We start from the raw sequence: 19,942 nt of genomic DNA, 5'->3' as shown, positions 1-19,942 counted from the left end.
ACCCAATCTGATTTCTGCCATCGATAAGCTGTAGCCATACGTTCAAATGTGATCAGGAAATGTTCAATATCATCAGCTTCAGTTAATCTTTCCAATCTGCCCTCTATTTGTAGGGGAAACTGAAATGCTGGTGAAATGGCTGGATTGGAATTAGTCATAACTGGTTCACCCTGGGCCTGCTGAACAGAGGAAGAAGGATGAATATCAAACTCTAATGATTCAGAGCGAGCTTCTGCAGAATCTGATGATGATGTTCTGACTTGGATTTCTGACTGCAGAAGTCTAAACTGATGTTGAAAGGCTTTAAATCGCTGTTCTTGTCGTGCATTTAACTCACTCTGTTTTGCATCCCAGATGTCCTGTTGTTCCATGTGAGCATGTAGCATATTGACTAGATCAGACAAAGTAGGCTCCTTTTCCACTCTCTCCACAACTTTGGTGACTCCTGAGGTTCCATTTTCCTCCTCTACGCAGGTTTGCTGAGCAGATCCCTTTTTCTTTTCATTCTTGCCACCACAATGCATTCTTCTTCCTCATGGGGAAAAACAGAAAAAAGAAAAAAAAAGAAAAAAAAGACCTGTGTCCAATACTGGATGATCCCACTGCTGCCACCAATTGTCAGGGACCAAGCAGTAAAGCATAAAGGACACAGGTGGTTTTAATTCAAAAAACGGGTTTTATTGACCCAAAAATATGAAAACATATTTAACAAAGCCAAAACTTAAACAGGCAGACCAATAAAAGAGGTCAACTCAATAGACTAAACTCAAGATAATAATTAACAAAACCTCAAACAAACATATGATAAACTGACCTCCTGAAATGACACACAGGGGAACTTAAATACTGGTTTAGCTAAACCAAATGATACACACGGGGGAAACAAGATGGCTGCCATATAACCAACTAATAAAAAACAATTAAACAAACATGAAACACCCCCCAGGCAATGAAGCATGTGATGCAATCCAATTAGGCTGTCAGTGGTACTTCAGGTCTCCCAGCCCTTTGCCACACCTTTTGCCAGACAGGAGGAGACACCAACCCCCAGGTAACTCAAACAAAGAAAGATGTATTAATATAACATAAAACAGAACTTTGACCTTGCAAGGTTAATATGTGTGCACGCTAGTGATGGCCAAATGAAGCTTTCCGAAGCACTGAAGCTTGTATTGAAAAATGGTTCATTACTCGAAGCTTTTCAACACAGTCCTCTCCGGTGACATCTGGTGGCGAATATTTTGAAGAGCAGCTTGAATCTGCAAAATAAAACGGACTGCTCAAGCATCACTGCTCACTCAAGAGTCGAGTTCTCGCTGATATTGGGCCACCGTTCCATTGCTTTGAACATGTAATTGGTTTTGTTTTCTCGATTGGGGGGCTGACAAAAATGTAATGCGTATTTGCGTAATACATTTTGATCAATAAACTTTCCCTATTTAAACATGCACTATGGTGTGGCCTTTCTTTGCTCATAACTCCTTTATGTTGGTAAATACAATAAGTGAGCAATATATACAATATACATATGATAACGCACAGCACATTATGGAGTATGCCCCTGCTGTGGAGTCCTGCCTCCATCTACTTGTCATTTAATCACTGGACAGCTGGACAGGTTCATACAAAATATTAGACGAGGCCAATTGTCCTATACATATTTTTGACATTGGGGGGAGACTGATTGTGAACTGGAAAGGGAAAATGCTTAGGGGGCTGAGTACGGCTGCATCGTTACTGATTTGTAGAATCATTTTGATTCGATACAGGATCCGATTCAATTTGATTGGAATCTTGAAAGTTTTGCCTCAGTCAGAAATATTACAATTCTGGTCATGTATCAGTATATATCCATAATTTCGTATCTATTAAAAGAAAGCTGACACATGTGAGACTTAATTAGAGATGTAAACAGAGAGTTATGAAACCTGCAGCTGCAGAAGCCAGCGAAGAAAAAAGAGGCAAACACAGCGCGGACCCGACGACACATCAAAATCTGATTCTGACGCGTCGGGTCCGCGCTCTGTGTTTACGTTTGTATGCAGAATCCGTAAACCTGCTCCCAGTTACTGTTTTAGCTGCATGGTGTTTGACGACATGTTGTGGGGTTTAACCTGAGATGCTGGCGTTTCAGGCATAATAACGTTAATTTACAAATCGACACAGGATTGTAATGAATCAATATCACTTTATTCAATTTAGCATGGATTGTAATCAGAAAAGCGATAATCAAAACCCACCCCTAATCAAGAACTTGCAAAGTAAAAACATGATCTATGTAAGGTAGCCCTTTTGTTATTTACAGTTAAAAAGAGGATTAGTGTTACTGTGCGCTGGCTGAGTCTGTTCCTTTTCTTAGAAATAGTTTCTCCTGCCCTGGAGAAAATCCACTTGCATGGAACAGAAGAGGCTGTGGAGTGCAGGAACCACACTGCAAGCTGGTAGATATGCAGGTATTCCTGGGTCCTGCAGACTATCACCCAAAAACAATAAACAAAATGATTTTCTAAACTGTAGCAATGTATTGTACGTATAGTGTCAAATACATTGTTGTAGTCTTCATCAGCTTTAAATCACATGGAAGTGTTCCTAAAGTCATATGCTGTAATGATATTTACATTATGAAAACATGATTTTGGACATTTCAAGTTTTTCACTTCGGCAGATAAAATGAATTGAGCAAAATCAACTCAAAATATTCCCACACGCCAGAACGTCCTCTCTTCCTCGCTCATATCTGTCAGTGGAATGATCACCTCTTCGCTCTCTGTCACCATCAACACACTCCACGAATCCCGTGGATGATTCACTTCCTTATATCCGTTTGAATCAGGTACCGAAGCAGTTACGTGCGTAATGAAGCTTCGGACGTCACTGGTCACGTGACTTTTGCCAAACGAAGCAAGCCTCGACACAGTGCTTCTGAACCAGTGTGTTGTTTTTTTCGACACACGCTCCGGAGCGTCAGCTTCAAGCGGGCCATCACTAGTGCACGCCATATAAACATTGGAAGGTGTGATGGAAAAATAAATACATTTAATAAAGAAACAATATTGAACAATAAACAGAATATTTTAAAGTAGTGACTGTAAATTAAACAAAAGTGAATCAACGGGTGGTGAGGTGTGGAGCTTACCATGTGTGGCATGCCATCACAGGGTGGTAGGGTGACGTTCGGGACTTACGAATGCCCAGCAGGGTCAATAGCTCCTTAATGAGCTTGCTCTCAAAATCTCTACCCTGGTCTGAGTGAATGCGAGCAGGCAATCCATAATGCATTAAGAACTTTTCAAAAAGGACTTTGGCAACAGTCAGTGCTTTCTGATCTTTTGTGGGAAATGCTTGAGCATACCTGGTGTAATGTTCAGTGACAACCAGCACATTAGCTATGCCTTTAGAGTCTAGCTCAATAGAAAGAAAGTCTATGCAGACCAGGTCTAGAGGGCCATTACTGGTAATGTGCTGTAAAGGGGCAGCTTTCTGTGGGATGGACTTCCTAGCTACACACCTTCCACAGTTCTGTATGTATGTTGCAACTTCAGATGCCACTCTGGGCCAGTAAAACCGGTCTTTAATGAGCTCTGTAGTTCGTTCGGTGCCCAGGTGACCAGCATCATCATGCACTGATTTTAGTACCATTGGCCGATACTTAGCAGGCAAGACGATCTGACTCACTTCTCGACCAGAGGGTCTTGTGGTGACTCTGTACAGAAGGCCACGCTTAACCTTTAACTTGGATCTTTCTCGCATCAGCAACACAACATCTGGGTTTGCATGCGTGGAAGCTGAAACCCTTTGGTTTCTCTCAACCTGAGGTTTCACCACACCTATAACTGGATCAGAGTCTTGGGCTTCTGACAGTTCTTTCAGGCTTAGCTGTTCCAGCGGGCCCACTTCTATCTGAGTGAAATTTGCATATAAAGCTGGAATGGCGTCTGGCGAAGCACCCAGCTGGTCGACAAATCTGGTGGTGTGTTCTTGAAAACCATCTGTAGTGATCCGACGACACAAAGCTTTTACCCCAGAAGGTGGGATATCCACCCATCCATCTGTTGTCTCTTGCGGACTCCTGGACAGTGAGTCAGCATCCACATTTTCACGGCCGGGCTTATATTGAATGCTGAAATCATAGGTGGAGAGTGCTGCTAGCCACCGATGACCTGTCGCGTTCAACCTGGCAGTGGTCAGGACGTAGGTGAGTGGGTTATTATCAATTCTCACTGTGAACTTAGCCCCATAAAGGTAGTCATGGAACTTCTCCACTACTGCCCATTTCAGAGCCAAAAACTCCAGTTGCAGGGCTCTAGAGCAACCAAATTTTTCAGTGGTGCGACTAAAAATAAATATTTGGTCGCACAGGTGCGACCAACTGTTCTGGTAATGAAAAAAAAATCTCTGCAACTCTCCGTGTGGTCAACAACAGACACACATTATGCCCCTATCGTGGACTAAACCAATCAGAGATAGTCAGGGGTGGGACCTCTCTGATTGGCCGTGGTCCAATTGAAAGTGCAGGTGGAAGAGAGAGGTGAGTAGCTTGAATAAAGCGATATCAATTCATTAACGGATTCCACACAAAAACCTAAACACGGAGCGGACCTGACACATCAGAATCAGCTTCGTCTTTCTTGGCTTTCTCACCCGACGGCCCGAACACGGACACGCTGTCGGAGCTTAGCGATTCTTCGGGTCCGCGCTGTGTTTACGTCTTTTTGCGCTGATTCTGAGCTGCAGGTTTTGTCTCTCTCCAACCAAAATTCGCCGAGCCAGCAGCAAAAGAAGCAGCAAACTGCGCTTCACATTTGATCAATGTCGTCATGAATTCCCTCTGACTTTTGCTGTTTTGCTTCCACCACGATAAAAATCACACTTCCTGCACAGCTCTCTCTCTCTCTCTCTCTGTACTTCAGGAACAGTTTCCCATCTCAAATCTGTTTTCTGCATTATTCATTCGCTTATTACCCACCAGTCTACCGTTGTTTACAGCGCTTTTTCTTTTTTCACTTAAATGACCTCGGACAAGCAAGCCTAATTTCTGCTGTTCAATACTGAAGAAATTTAAATTTCTTAAAACTATGCAAAATTGCAGAATATTGCAGAATATTTTTAAGGTTATCTGCTATAAAAAGCCAGACCAGGAAAATCTCCTTCATGTTTTCCTGTGTTTTATTCTCAGTTACTTTCACACAAAGGCATCTGCTGTGATTTTCACAATTCTGATGAAGTCTCATGTGTATCAGTACTGATAAATGATCAGAATTATAATATTTCTGACTGTCTGAGGCTAAATTGAATCAAATCAGGACTTTGAGAACCGGAATTGAATGGATTATAGAAATCAGTGATGATACCCAGCCCTAGTGAGCAGCCTAGGCCTGAGAGAAGTGGATGTAGCTGTGGGTAATAAGAAAAGATGAAAAGAACTATTGATAACTTTTTTGTTAAGTTAAGGCCTGATCTGTCTGAAATTCATAGCCAGTGCTCTGACACGGTGCCATCAATATTTGAATGCTGAAAAAGCACAGTGTATCCAGAAAACACATTATATGCTGCAATAAATGCACTGCCCAAGTGTCCCCTCTCCCCACGGCCTTTCAGCAGCAGACAGCAGCAAACAGGTCGTCAGAGGAGGCCAAGATGATGATTAAGTTTAACATTTTCTACAATATTGACAAAGCACTTTAAGCACAAGCTTGTTAGTTAATAAGAAAGTGCACATGTAAAACTGCGGTGTTAAGCGATGCGGTTGAAAAATTTGAGTGCGCCTAACTTTTGTGCTGGTACGCCTAAATTTTTAAAGTTAGGCGTACCGGTGCGCCCATGTAAAAAAGTTAGTCTAGAGCCCTGAGTTGGTGAACTGGGTAGTTCCGCTCTGCATGACTCAACTTGCGGCTGGCAAACGCTACCGGGCGGAGTCCTTCTGGGTACTCTTGGTTCAGGACTGCTCCTAGCCCGTCCAAACTTGCATCAACATGTAGGATGTATGGTTTGGCTGGATCAGCAAATGCCAAGACTGGAGCATGTGTGAGCTTGTAAACAATGCCCTGAAAGGCGTCATCACAAGCTGGGGTCCACTGATCACCAAAAGGCTCGGCAACTCGAAAGTAGCTATTTTGCTTTCCTTTAGTGACACCCTTTTTGCTACCCTGTGCAGGAGGACATCCCTTGGTCAGTTCTGTCAAAGGGCGGACTATGGCGGAGTAGTTCTTGATGAACCGCCGGTAGTATCCACAAAATCCGAGAAAAGATCTTAGGGATTTCAGATCAGTGGGCTTCTTCCAGTGGGTCACCGCACTCACTTTCTCAGGATCAGTGGCAACTCCAGAGGCAGAGACAATGTGTCCCAAGAACTTCACCTGGGGTTGGCAAAATTGGCACTTGTCAATGGAGACTTTGAGACCACATTCCTCCAGCCGGTCCAGGACTTTAAGTAACCGTTCCTCGTGCTCCTCCAGTGTCCTGCCAAACACAATAAGGTCATCCAGATACACAAGGACTTGAATCAGGTTCATGTCTCCAACAGCTCTCTCCATTAACCTTTGAAAGGTTGCGGGTGCGCCAGTGATGCCTTGAGGCATCCTCTCAAACTGGAAAAACCCAAGAGGACAGATAAAAGCTGTTTTCTCTTTATCAGCCTCAGACATCTCCACTTGGTAATATCCACTTCTCAGGTCCAGTACAGAAAACCACTTGCTTCCTGTCAGACAATCCAGTGCATCATCTATGCGTGGCATAGTGTACTGGTCTGGGATGGTTCTGGAGTTCAGTAGACGGTAATCAATACATCTGTGAAGGTTCTTAGTCATCCAGGTCATCGTAGTCAAAGGAGCTTGCAAAGAAAAGCGTCTGGACTTCTTTAAGTTGCTTAAGTCCAGACGCTTTTCTTTGCAAGCTCCTTTGACGGTAATCAATACACATCCGCACCTTGCCATTCTTCTTCCTGACTATGACAATTGGGGAAGCATACGGACTGCGTGACTCTTTGATTATGCCGGCTGCCAGCAGTTCTTGTAGATGGCGTCGGACATCTTCAATATCAGCGGGTGCGATTCTGCGGGATCTCTCCCTGAATGGTCGAGGGTCTCTCAGCCTTATGTGGTGAGTGACACCTTTGGCTAAGCCAACGTCCCACTCCTCCAGGGAAAAAACATCTGCTCTTTTTGATAACTTTGCTGCTAACCTGGCTTTCCACTCTTCAGGGATAGGAGAATCTCCAAAGTCAAACAGTTCAGGGTCAATAGACCTTTCTTGGGCGGAGGTCTTTGTTAACTCAGTGACAGTGTCCACCAAGTACACCTGAGCTAGCACTGTACCAGTGGGGACAATAGTCTCTCTTTGGGACTCATTTCTTAGCAGAAGTGTGAAACTGTTAGTGTCCATCTCAGAACATGGTAGTACCACAGGTGGAACCAACACTCCAGCTGGGAGGTTTGTAGATTCGCCCACCTCCACCATTAGAATACTTTTGTCTAATGGCTGCTGTTGTTCCACCTTGCAAACTGCATACTGTACTGCACAAAGAGGGATAGTGATTGGCCCGGGGCCTTGCCACTTCACATGACCCACCACGCCTGTTTGTTGGGTAATATGTGATGAGGGTTGTTCTGAGGAGAGGGTATTTATTTATCCTCAGTGAGTGAACCTCATCTTTCCCTCCTACCTCTTCACAATCTCTCAGCAGAGAATGCAGTTTCTGGGAGTTAGTGCCAATGATGACAGGAACCGGGTCTGGGCTCTTTGGATCTGGACACACCAAGGCCAAGACAGTGACTGTCTCTACAGCTTCCTTCGAGTTGGGGGGGAAAACCCACCTCAACTGCCACATACCCCTTGTATGAGTAGTTGGAATCACTCAGTCCCCATATGGCGAGATCTTTTAAAGGAAGAATGGGCACATTGGGGATGAAACGGGAATACCAGCTCTCGAATATAATGGTGACTCGAGAGCTGCTGTCAAGGAGAGCTCTACATGGTTGTCCTTCTATGGTCACATCGGTCATCATGGATGGGCCAACCAATCCTTCTGGGAGTCCACACTGTGAGGATGTGTGCACGGAACTTTTCCTAATGGAACCGACCTGTGTGGGCTCAGAAGCGCCACCTGTAGCTCCTTTTCCCTCTTTGCTCCTACGAAGGGCTCCGAGTAGCCTCTGGATTACTTTGGCAGTGTTTTCAGGAGCCATGCAGCGGGTGGCAATATGGCCATTCTCCCCACACCGGTAACAGAAGTAACTTTCTGAATCTTTTGCAGCATATGGTCTGTTTACCTTGCTTCGTCTGGCTCTCCCATCTCTCTTTGTTGAGTCAGTTTGGGTTGAACCCTGTGACACTGCCATAACAGTCAGCTGGTGTTGTAACTGTTGAACTTGCTGCTTTAACTGTTGGACTTCATTCTCCGCCCCAGCCTCAGCAACTTTCTTGGTTTGTTTCAACATTAGCTCAGCATCTGAGCGCTTGCTTGTTAACTCTTTAAGCTCAGAGCGTAACTCTTTGATCTCGGCTTTGAGCTCTTGAACCTCTGTCGATTTGGCTTTTGTCTCTTCGCCAACTTTCACTTGTCTAACTGTGGTGTTTGACTCATGCCTCACTCTTGCATGGTCTTCTTCTTCTCGAATCTCACTGAGCAGCTTCAGGAAAGCGGGTGGCTCTTCCTTTCTTTCTCTGAGTCTTAGCTGCAGTAACATTATCTCTGACTGAGTTGCACCCCGTATAAGCTGGTCAATACGTGCACGGTCGACTCGATGGCTAGGGAGACCCCCTCTCTGCACTACTTTGGTCAGAGAGCGTTCCAATCTTCTCAGGAAGTCTGACAGCTTTTCTCCTCGCTGTTGACCCAGGCTCCTGAAGGCGAGGTACAAGTCTTCACCTGACTCCAGGGATCCAAATGCACTTTCTAGAGCCTCTACATAGCTCTCCGGGCTAGCATCAGGGTTATCTCGCCATACAGCTTGGATGATCTCCAACGCCGGTCCCTTTAGGCTCTCAACTACTCTCCTTCGCTTCTCTCTCTCAGAGCAGTCACACTCTTCAATCATCAGGCGAGCCTGCTCAACCCAGCTATCAAGGCTCTCTTCACCTGCTGGAGTGGAAGAGTGGCCAGAGAATATCCGCAGACGTCGAGATGCAGTATTCTCACTGGTAGGTCGCATAGTTTTTGCTAACAGGTCTCCGACTGCCCGAAGGATGGATTCAGGGGAGTTTTCCTGCGGGGTTTCAGTAGACAGCAAGGCACTAACATCATAAATTGTTTTGCCTTCTTCTACCATTAGTTTCTTAAGCTTGGCTGAGAAGTCATCAGCTGACCTCACAGATTCAGTGAGGAGGGAAATCTTCCAGACAGGACCTCCGTTCAATGGCTGTACATGTGGTGGTATGCGGTCTGGCTGAATATCTTGACAGCATTCACACAGCACAAGGTTATTGCCTGTCTGGGCGTCTCTTAGTCTATCTCTCACTTTTACTCTTCCAAAAGCTTTCACTGACTGAGCTGTCTCTTCAATGTCTGATAAGTCAAAATCAGAAGGAACATCATGCAGTACAAAAGCCCGGTTTGGGTCTATACCTGCTTTACTGCACCAGCTACTAAGCTCAGGTGCAATTTGAGACTCTTTTCGAGTAGTCATCATACAAACCCTAATGCTGGTGTGCTAAGCTGTGCAAATCTGTAAACAAAATACTCCTTTAAAGAACAAACTAGAAAAGTTAAGCACGGGAGTATCCCAGCGGTGCCTCCATAATTGTGTAACACCCGTCCCACGTTCTATTGAGAGGGGCCCTGGGTTCCTGTTGTTACTTTCCTATTGATACTCCCTTTTTAATGCTTATGGTATTAAATATGCAATAAATCTACACTATATGGAAATAAATCACACACAAGCAGGTTAATTATAAAGTTAACTCCACTTTAGTGAATGCTTAATTAACAACACAAAAGAAAATAAGTAAAATCAATAAAGTTTGTTAAACAATGGTAAGGTATCTACCTCAACAGAAACAAAATAATCAAATAATATCCCAGGATTCTTTTCTGCATTCTGGCGTCCTTCCATGAAGACACAATTACAGTCAGAGTACGATAATCTAACAGATATTTGACAAAAAAAACCAAACAAAAAGAATGAGAATGAGTTTTACTTCTGTCTGATGACTGTTTGGACATCATTTGATTTTTAAAATATATATTATATATTTTCTATGTATTGATTTTGTGAACTTTTGTGATAGGTATATAAACAGTTGATGCCGACCTAATCTTTTCTTCATTATGACCTGAAACCAGTGGCTCAGCCCATAAACTCATCAGGAAGGTTTGTACTGATGTCAAGGGTATGATTCAGTGGTCCATTTTGTTTAGGAAGCTCCTGAGTGAGTGAAGCAACCTGGAAGTCTCTACATGATGGCCATAGCTTCAGAAGGGTTCAGAACATTGTAACAGTTACAAAATAATCGAACACAGTCCTGTTAATAGCAACATTTGGACAGGCATTTCACTTTTATTGTTACAGATTCAATAAAATCTGTGATAAAAAATTAACTTCCTGTATGCAGATTACTGAGATCACTTTATTTCTGCTCTGTTTCATTAAAATAAGAGTGTTATTGAGGTGTGTGTGGTTCATCTCTAAATACTGATCATAGAAAGTTAGTGTTTAAAAAAAAAGAAAAACAGTCAAGTTTGGGGGGTTTAGGTTTGAGCTAAAGCACACATCCATTCTAATAACATCTCCACCTCTCACGCCAAATAAATCAACTCATAGGAATAACTTTCACAGCCACAATACACATGGCATAAGGCCAGCCCCCCACTTCTATCCACAACTTTAAAAACTGTCACAATGGTAAACTCAGATGTGTGAATATGGACAGAAAGACAGAGACAAACCTCAGTTTTTCACTAATTAGCAGTTAATAAATTCACTGATCTACAATAGTTTTTATACCACTGTGTTAGCAAGCCTTACCTCCCTTTCTGACATATTTAATCTAAGTAATCGATAATGAGTCAGAGTCACATAATGAATCAAATATATTTACATATTCAGCACCAAACAGTTTATAATAATTATAATAATTATATATAAAAATATAAAAACTCAAAACAAATACATGTTTATTATGTAGTTCACAGAGGCAGGAAGCTTTCTGTCCTTCTCTTGAAGAAATTTGCTATTACACTAGAGCGCATTAGCAGGTTTCAAACTGCATTAACACACATATTACTGTGTATCGTGTTTTACCAGACATGTTTTAACAGGCTTTCTATACTGTAAACAAAATCTGTAATTTACCAGAACTTTGTTATATATTTTTTTTTCAGAAATTTCCTGTTATTTTTAAATACATGAAATATCATTGAATTACAAAAAAGACGTGAATTAACATGTCGAATGTACAATAACGTGAAAAATTGCACCTGTAAATAAAGATGATTTATTTGCAGATGTTTTTGTAATTTTACATAGATTTGCTTGTTAATCAACTTCTATGTTATGTAATTTTGTGTTGTTATGGCTATGTAACATCAGAAAGTATTAATAGACTGTCAGTTGGTAGGTATATTTACAGTAATTTGCAGTAATTTCACAGTCTGTTTTATAATAGTCATGTATCTTTTGTCATTATTTCCCCTAAATTGGTAAAATTATAGAAAAGTAATAATAACAGAAATACATATTTTATATTATTCTTAAAATAGTCACAAAATAAAGTGAAGTGAGACAAATACAATCAATAGCATTTTAACCCTTTCACTCATTGTGGTCACTACAGTGGACAGCTATTCAAAGGCTGTTTTTTTGTATTTGTATCAGTGTTGATGGTATACTTGCACATAAACCACTACATAAGACACTGATGTGCACTCGTTTGTCAATTTCATAAATTAAAACACATGTTGTCCACCTAAGTGGACATGTAAAAAACTCTTTGAAAAGTACGTTTTAAATTTTTTTGTCTTTTTTTCATGCCTAAAGATGAATAAAAATACTTAAGAAAAAAATCTTGATTGAGGTTGTCATAATTCATGCATGACAGGTTTAAATATAACAAAAATTCAAATAAATTTTCTGACACTAAAAATATCAAAATATATTTGAGTTTTTTCAAATATAAAAATATCAGAAAGAAGTAAAGGTTGAAGTCAGGAACCATTCTGCAAACAATCCGCTTTTGGATTCTGCTTTTGAACAGGATCAAAGAGTGTAGGGCAATCACTCTGCACTGCAACGTGAAGACCAGTTAACTTTCAAATCCGCAAAGATGCAGGGGGGAAATGGTCTTTACATGGAGAGGTCATTCTGGATTCTGGAACACTCACAGAGGCACAGTGTGGAACATTTCAACTTATTCAACATTTTTATCTTTTTTCAAATAACAAACAACCATGGAAAAATTCAGGGAAGCTAAGTATTCACAATTTGAATCAGGTGAAGGAACAAAAATGAACCCTACAAGATCAATCAGCTAAGCACTGTGGATGAGGCAGCATTCTGAAATTATTGTTGTGAAACCAACTATAACTCATTTCAAAGGAGGACTAAAGTTCCATCATGAATCTGTAAGAAAAGTAAACCAGACTGTACCATTAGGCTGCTTACTTGTGACATTTTCAGCTAAAAGCCCACCTTGATTCTCAGGTGGGGATTAAGTCCAAGTCTTTGACTTGAATGTGACATCAGCATCAGCATAGCCATTATCTACATCAGTGGATTCGCCCTCATTAGTCATTTCTTGGTCTGGATTATATTCAACTTCTGACACTTCCCCCTCTAATCCATCTTCAGTGTCAGTTTCCTGGCTTCTCTTTCTCCTCACCAGTGTGGTGATCAAATGTGTAATCACGAGCCTCACTCTATATCGACCTGCCACGGTGCTGCCAGACAGTGCTCTGTGAGCAAGGCTTAGAAAACAACGAATCATTTCTATTAATGGGATTACGTTTGACCAGGAACACCAAGAGTGTAAAAATGCTCAATAAAATACACAAAATGTTATGCAAATTAATCAAATTTAGGTTGTGCGTTGACATCCTCTTTGTGGAGAAAATCACAGAATCTTAAGTCTGTGTGATCAAATTAACAACACTTTTCAGACATAAAACTATTAAATTGGTCAAATTTGACCACAACACAACACAAGGGGGGCTAGTACAGGAGTAATGGCTCCCACCACTGACACGCTCTTTGCAAATTTCTCGTCACTGTTTTGCCAGAAAGTCTTTCCCTGTTAACAGAAATTGTGTGAGCCTCCGATGTGTGATGAAAACAGGATGTCAGAGCAAACCAGCCAGTTCTGGTATTCTATGGGGAATTCCAATGGATACATGGTGCTGGGCAAGTCCCGCTGCATGACTGACAGCGTTTGTTCTGTTCCTCATTGCACAAAGCAGCCATCACTAGTCCTGCTCTCCTTGTTTAACAGCATATCTCCTGGTATCTCTGTCACACTCTTGCACTGTGTCTTGCAGTAACAATGACACTACCAAAAAGCAAAAGTAGAAAAAAATAGGATGGATTAGGAGAGAGCAATGGTGTTTGGGCACCTTTCCTAGAAGATGGGCAACCGTTTCATTCAGGTTCACAGTCACACCTGTACCTGCTGCCAAATACACCTAAAACATCTTCAGGTGTCTATAGCACCAGGATAACTTTTGATGTTCAGTGTGACTCTAAATTTAGGGTGCTCTCGATTTAACAGCTAGATGTCTTTAACTTTTTCTAAGACTTAATGTTAGAGCTTTTTTGTATAGCTCTGATTACAAATCGTTAGTAGTTTTCTGTTGTGGTTTATTTGTTAACAAAATTAAATGTTGAGACACATGAACTAAGTGTGTGATAACTGTGTTGTCATTGTATAACTAAACTTCATCATTATGTAATTTGTCATTCAATCTTATGCAGTCTCATGTGGAGCAATGGCCGTTAGCTCTTTCATAGGCTTTCACTCTAAGCAACCCGAGGAAGTGGTGAAATAAACTGCTTTGCATTGCTGCTCCACTAAGCTCTGTATGTCAGTACTGTTGAATTGGTACATGTTCTTGTAAACTGTCACTAAAAGAAGAAGCTGGATTTTATTGCTCTCCGATTTTTCCCCATAGATTTCGTAAGCAGAAGCTTAGCTTCTTCTGCTTTTGTGCTTGTATAAATATTCCTTGGTCTTCTTATTCTTCATGGCTCAGATCTGAAGATGTTCCTGTGCTGTTGGCTGGTTCTGGGGGCTCTCATCCCCACAACCTTAAGCATCAATCCTGGAGTAAAGGTCAGGTTGACAGAAAAAGGCTTTGAATATGGTAAGGTTTGTGTAAAAGCTGTCCTCTTGCTCAAAAAGGACTGATTTCTCCAGTGTTTGCTCAGTAAATTATTTTTCTTTACATTTTGTTAGGCAGGCAACTGGGCATGGCTGACATGCAGCAGAAACTCAATTCTATCCAAGTTCCAGACTTTTCAGGGGAACAGAGGGTGTCTCCGATTGGAAAAGTCCAGTACAATTTGTCAAAGTAAGGCTCCAGTTTGTTCAACATGTCTCTAAATTCTGTTACAAAGTATTTTGTCCTGTTTCCGCTTAAACAAACAAAACACGAATTCTTCCAGTATACGTGTATTGAAGGTGGGAATACCAAAGTCTTCAGTGGACCTGGTGCCAGGGACTGGAGTCAGAATGTCTATAGGTGATGCCTTCATCAGTCTGAATGGAAACTGGAGGGTCAAGTACCTGCGAATAATGTGAGTGAGGTAACATCTCTTCTTTAGAGAAGTAATTTATCTGCTTAAAAATATAATATCTGATATTTTTTCTCTTTTACCAGAAAGCACAGCGGGTCTTTTGAATTGAATGTGAATGGTCTCAGTATCGCTACAACCATCTCCATCAAGACTGATGAGACAGGCCGACCAGCGGTCAGCAGTGACAGCTGCTCAGCTGCTGTTGGAAGTGCAAAGGTCAAGTTTCATGGTGGAGCGAGGTGAGAAACCCAGCTGTGAGGGAGAAGGGTTTTACTATTTTACTTCATCTGCAGAATTCTTCTAATTCCTGCTGGTTTTGTTTTTTGATAGCTGGCTGTACAATCTCTTCACAAGGTTTATTGATAAGGCTCTGCGCAATGCAATTCAGAAACAGGTGAGGGCAAATCTGCTACATGCAGCAGAAATCCAGCTTACACACTTTACCTGCTAGGTAAGGTGTCTGCTAGTTCACAGTGTCTCACATTATCTTCCTTCATTTGTTACTCTGAAGTAACCGGATAATGATGAAAATAAAGAAGTAAAGATTTATTGGTTCGGGCTTAGCCCGCAGTGTTTCAAGATACTTTGATTTACCTCCAAAATATGGAAACCTTAGGAGCCTTAGATATGCACTGAAAGCCAGAAGCAGGGAGGAAGGGAGGCAACAAACACAAACCAAACTACACTAACAATGTAGCCTAATTGAAATCATGAAACAAGCTGTATGTGGAATGAAACGTTCAACTGCAGCAGCATTAAGTTTATCATTAAACAAACACATCATCATCTCTTTGCTTTCCCAGTTAGAAGGATTTTGTTTGTTCTCAGAAAAACTTGTGTATGTTTTTTCATTAGGTTATTTTAAGCTGCTACATGGAGAACTGTGAGCTTCTCTTAATGGATATCCATGTTGCTCATGGATATCCATTAAGAGAAGCGATTAAGTGATTATTTAACATCTGCTCTTTTGTTCACCAAATGTTTAATTTTGAAATGTCTTTGTGAGCCTTTAATGATGACTTTCTCCAATACAAATCAAAGTCTAACACCAGATTTCTTCCTTCCGCTTTGCAGATTTGCCCTCGGGCCACCACTGTAGTATCTGATTTAAACCCTCAGCTGAAAACTCTCAATGGTAAAGTATCCTGTTTAGTTACTCAATCAGCTGTTTCACTGGTGATGAACACATGAGTGAGCTTCTGTCTCTATGCAGTCTTAGCCAAGGTGGACAAGTATGCAGAGCTGTCCTCTTGCTCAAAAAGGACTGATTTCTCCAGTGTTTGCTCAGTAAATTATTTTTCTTTACATTTTGTTAGGCAGGCAACTGGGCATGGCTGACATGCAGCAGAAACTCAATTCTATCCAAGTTCCAGACTTTTCAGGGGAACAGAGGGTGTCTCCGATTGGAAAAGTCCAGTACAATTTGTCAAAGTAAGGCTCCAGTTTGTTCAACATGTCTCTAAATTCTCTTACAAAGTATTTTTTTCCTGTTGCCGCTTAAACAAACAAAACACGAATTCTTCCAGTATACATGTATTGAAGGTGGGAATACCAAAGTCTTCAGTGGACCTGGTGCCAGGGACTGGAGTCAGAATGTCTATAGGTGATGCATTCATCAGTCTGAATGGAAACTGGAGGGTCAAGTACCTGCGAATAATGTGAGTGAGGTAACATCTCTTCTTTAGAGAAGTAATTTATCTGCTTAAAAATATAATGTGCATCAATACCAGATCAGATGACCTGCCTGAAAATAACAAACCAGAAAACATGGGCTTGCCTCCCTGGTCCGTGAAAACAGTTACAGAAAACAAAAGGCAGAACAGTGCTGCTTACTTGTTCTCTCTTGCTAGACACAGAACAACTGCAAGTCTCAATTATCTCTGCTGTGGCTGACTGAATCAAAGAGAAGCAAATGAGCCATGTTGGTTCCATATATAGGGGTGGTCCTCAGGTTGGAGCTGGTCCTCTGTAAGCTGTAGTGTTGCCACACTAATTATAGCCACTCCATTTAAATGCAGATGTCTTCATAAAACATTGCACGAGAAACACAATACGGGTCTAACACAGAGTTTGCCCAGCAATTTAGATCTGAATTAAATTCATATTCATTATCTAATCATCCAAGTATTTGCTGATGACAAAGTTTCAGGTTGGAATAAAGGAAATGTTTTTGTCTACAAGCAGCAGTTTAAAATCAATTCAATTCAGTTTTGTTCATACAGGGCCAAATCACAAATCACAGTCACCTCTAGGCGCTTTATATTGTAAGCTAGAACTTACAGTAGTGCATACAGAGAAAACCCCCAAAATCATGTGACCCCCTGTGAGCAAGTGTTTTGGTGACAGTGGGAAGGAAAAACTCCCTTTTGACAGGAAGAAACCTCCTGCAGAATCAGGCTCAGGGAGGGGAGGCCGTCTGCTATCCAGCTGTAGGTGGTGAACTTTAAGAAAAATGACAACAATTCCTTCAGAATGTGTGTCACAAGCTCTTCATGTGACTGTATTTCCTTCTACGTCTTTACTTCGTGTGTTGCAGTTGTAGGCACTTTAGGAGGAATGCTGTAAACTAATAATCCACCCAACATGCTTTTTCTCCTGTCAGCACAATAATTAGATTCTCTCAGACTTTAGCCCCATGGCCCGCTGCCATTTTTTACCTCTTCATGCTGCCTCACATTTCTCACTGTGTAAAAGTTCAGTACTGTTCAGATTGTAAGCGATGTCCACGTTGCTTTGATGCTCAGCAGTAAACACCGAATAGTGTACGAATCATCGTGTCTAATTCTAGCCGCTGGTTTGTGTGGACCAAAACAGGTCTGACTGGATGCCACCTTGCTTTTTTGTACCTCCACCAATCAGCACCAAGCAGAGTGTTTTCTTCCCACTGTAAAAGTTTTACACAATTGTGTCAGTTTTCAGTGAAAGGCTTCCTGTTTTCAGACAATAACCGCAGTTACTGACCAGCTGATGTGTGATGACTTTGTATTTTAAACATAAACAGCAATTCAAAAAGCAGGAAGCAATTTCAGTGGTTTTTAAATCACAAAGAAAATATTGATGCACATCATGACCAAGCAATCTGATATAGTAAACTTGGTTTTGGTTGTGATGTTGTCACACTGGATTTTCACTGAGGAACCATTTCCTGGTCTCTTCTTCTGTTTTTTTTAAGAAAGTCTAAATGTGCATTTACAGTAAAAGTACAGTAAAAACACATGTGGTTATCTACTCAGAGCAGCAATTTGAAGAGTATTTTTTGATAGCATTTAATAACAGTGTAACACCCGACCCACGTTCTATTGAGAGGGGCCCTGGGTTGCTGTTGTTACTTTCCTATTGATACTCCCTTTTTAATGCTTATGGTATTAAATATGCAATAAATCTACACTATATGGAAATAAATCACACACAAGCAGGTTAATTATAAAGTTAACTCCACTTTAGTGAATGCTTAATTAACAACACAAAAGAAAATAAGTAAAATCAATAAAGTTTGTTAAACAATGGTAAGGTATCTACCTCAACAGAAACAAAATAATCAAATAATATTGTGGGCCCACACGCACTCTCACCAACACACACACACCCGAAGTGATACAGTCTTTCTGCTAGCAAACCCCTCGTTGCAGGCCTGAGTCGTGGCTCAGGTGCGTTGGGACCTAAAACAATATGGTCGCTTCACTTGTTGCCAAGCAGTAAAAAAAAAAAAGCACGTGCAACAACAGTACTCACACCTCCAGGCAGTTCAAGGGGATAGCGGGGAAACTGGGTCACGGCTACCAGCAGGCCGCGGCAGCAGCACTCACAGTCGTCCTTTCCACGTGCTCCCACGTGAACACATAACTTCAGCACACCAGCAGAAGGGACCTCTCTGACACGCCAGCAAGACGTCCGTCTCCTCCTACTGAATCACACAACCCCGCTAAATGCCAGTTCACATGCGATAACATTCAATCTTAGCATTAGCTTAATAAATAAAAACAGAGCAGAACAAGAGCTTAGCGAATATGCTAGGCTACGCTAGCGGCTATGTTAGCGGTTGTGCTAGTGGCTAATCGCGGTTAGCAGTTAGCCCGTTTTACACAATAACATTGGGTACAAGTGTCAGACAAAATTCACAATTACCTCACAGTAGGGTACAACAGTTCTTGACTCCAGTTAACTATCCGTCAACCCGAAAATACGTCGGTCGCCCTTCTATGAACTCTCCGTTCACTCGACACTGTTCAGCTCTCGTCTCTCTCGCTTCCTACAGAGTGCACAGGGCTCCCCACTTACTCCCACCCCTCTACCTGAGACTACTTCAGGGTTCACTGGAGCTGTAGTACATATCAATACCATATCAAAAATAATGACATAAACCTCAAAATACAAATAATAAGGTTGTGCATTTAACTGTCAATATTAATGAACAAAATTAAATAATGAGCTACTTATATAGCCAGGGCTACACCCTCCCCCTTCTGAATGTCTGAATGTCCCCATCAGACCTATTTTCATTAGGCCAGTTAAAATCTCACTAAAGAGTACTGGCTAGTGCATTAACATTTAGGAGTCAGGGTCGTAGCAAATCTGAATTATCATACCTCGGTAACTAATAGTCACAGGTCTGTCAGTGGGCCTTCCAAGTTCATCATAACTGAGGCGCAAAACAGGTCTCACTCTCCTTTTTGTTTGGAGGTCATAGGGTGAGTCAGCACCCCCAACTGAGACACTAGGTGTAGGAACATCTCTCTCCTCCAGCTCTTCAGCCACCACCGAGTCTTGGTGTTGCTGTGAACTTTCCTCCGTCTGATCTACTACTACTGGGAGTTCTTCCCCCTGTTCCTCCACCTCGGACAATTCATGAACACTGGGATGATCACTTTCCACCTGGTCAGGAAGGCTCACAACTTCCTCATGTCGAGGCTCAACACTGTCACGAAAGGCTAAAGGAGGTTCATAGTAGACACACTGTTCTTCAGACTCTGAGGACCAATCATCTTCACTCAGATGCTCCAAATTTTGTATCTGACTTTCATCTTCACACCTTACTTGCTGTGCCCTGGTCCTTGGTCTCTCTGGTCACGCTGTCTTTTCTGATGGAGCAGACATCCTGACCATGCAACCAATCGGCAGCAGGTGATCCCTATGCACGGTCCTCACAATACCAGTTCCTCTCTCTGGTTTTACACGATACACAGGGAGATTGGGTAACTTGGCAATCACTATGTAAGGTAGTG

General features: G+C 41.8%; 2 protein-coding genes across 2 annotated transcripts in view; both read left to right on the top strand.

Annotated features, from left to right (window-relative positions):
* Positions 1 to 19,942, top strand: part of LOC147329904 (uncharacterized) — a 195,341-nt gene that overhangs the window by 60,807 nt on the left and 114,592 nt on the right. The gene's annotated exons all lie outside the window — the stretch shown is intronic.
* LOC147329916 (bactericidal permeability-increasing protein-like) overlaps positions 16,273 to 19,942 on the top strand; it is a 36,919-nt gene continuing 33,249 nt past the window's right edge. The window contains exon 1 of the mRNA XM_086291314.1: positions 16,273 to 16,378. The gene's annotated coding sequence lies outside the window, so the exon portion shown is untranslated. The remainder of the gene's footprint in view (positions 16,379 to 19,942) is intronic.

This window comes from Aulonocara sp. 'chitande type north' Nkhata Bay, linkage group LG5, assembly GCF_057382095.1.
Source record: "Aulonocara sp. 'chitande type north' Nkhata Bay isolate Kocher_YH1m ecotype deep benthic linkage group LG5, A_spYH_male_GT1.1, whole genome shotgun sequence".
NCBI lineage: Eukaryota > Metazoa > Chordata > Actinopteri > Cichliformes > Cichlidae > Aulonocara > Aulonocara sp. 'chitande type north' Nkhata Bay.
Note: the sequence above shows the minus strand (reverse complement) of the source record. Positions and strands in the feature narration are given on the sequence as shown.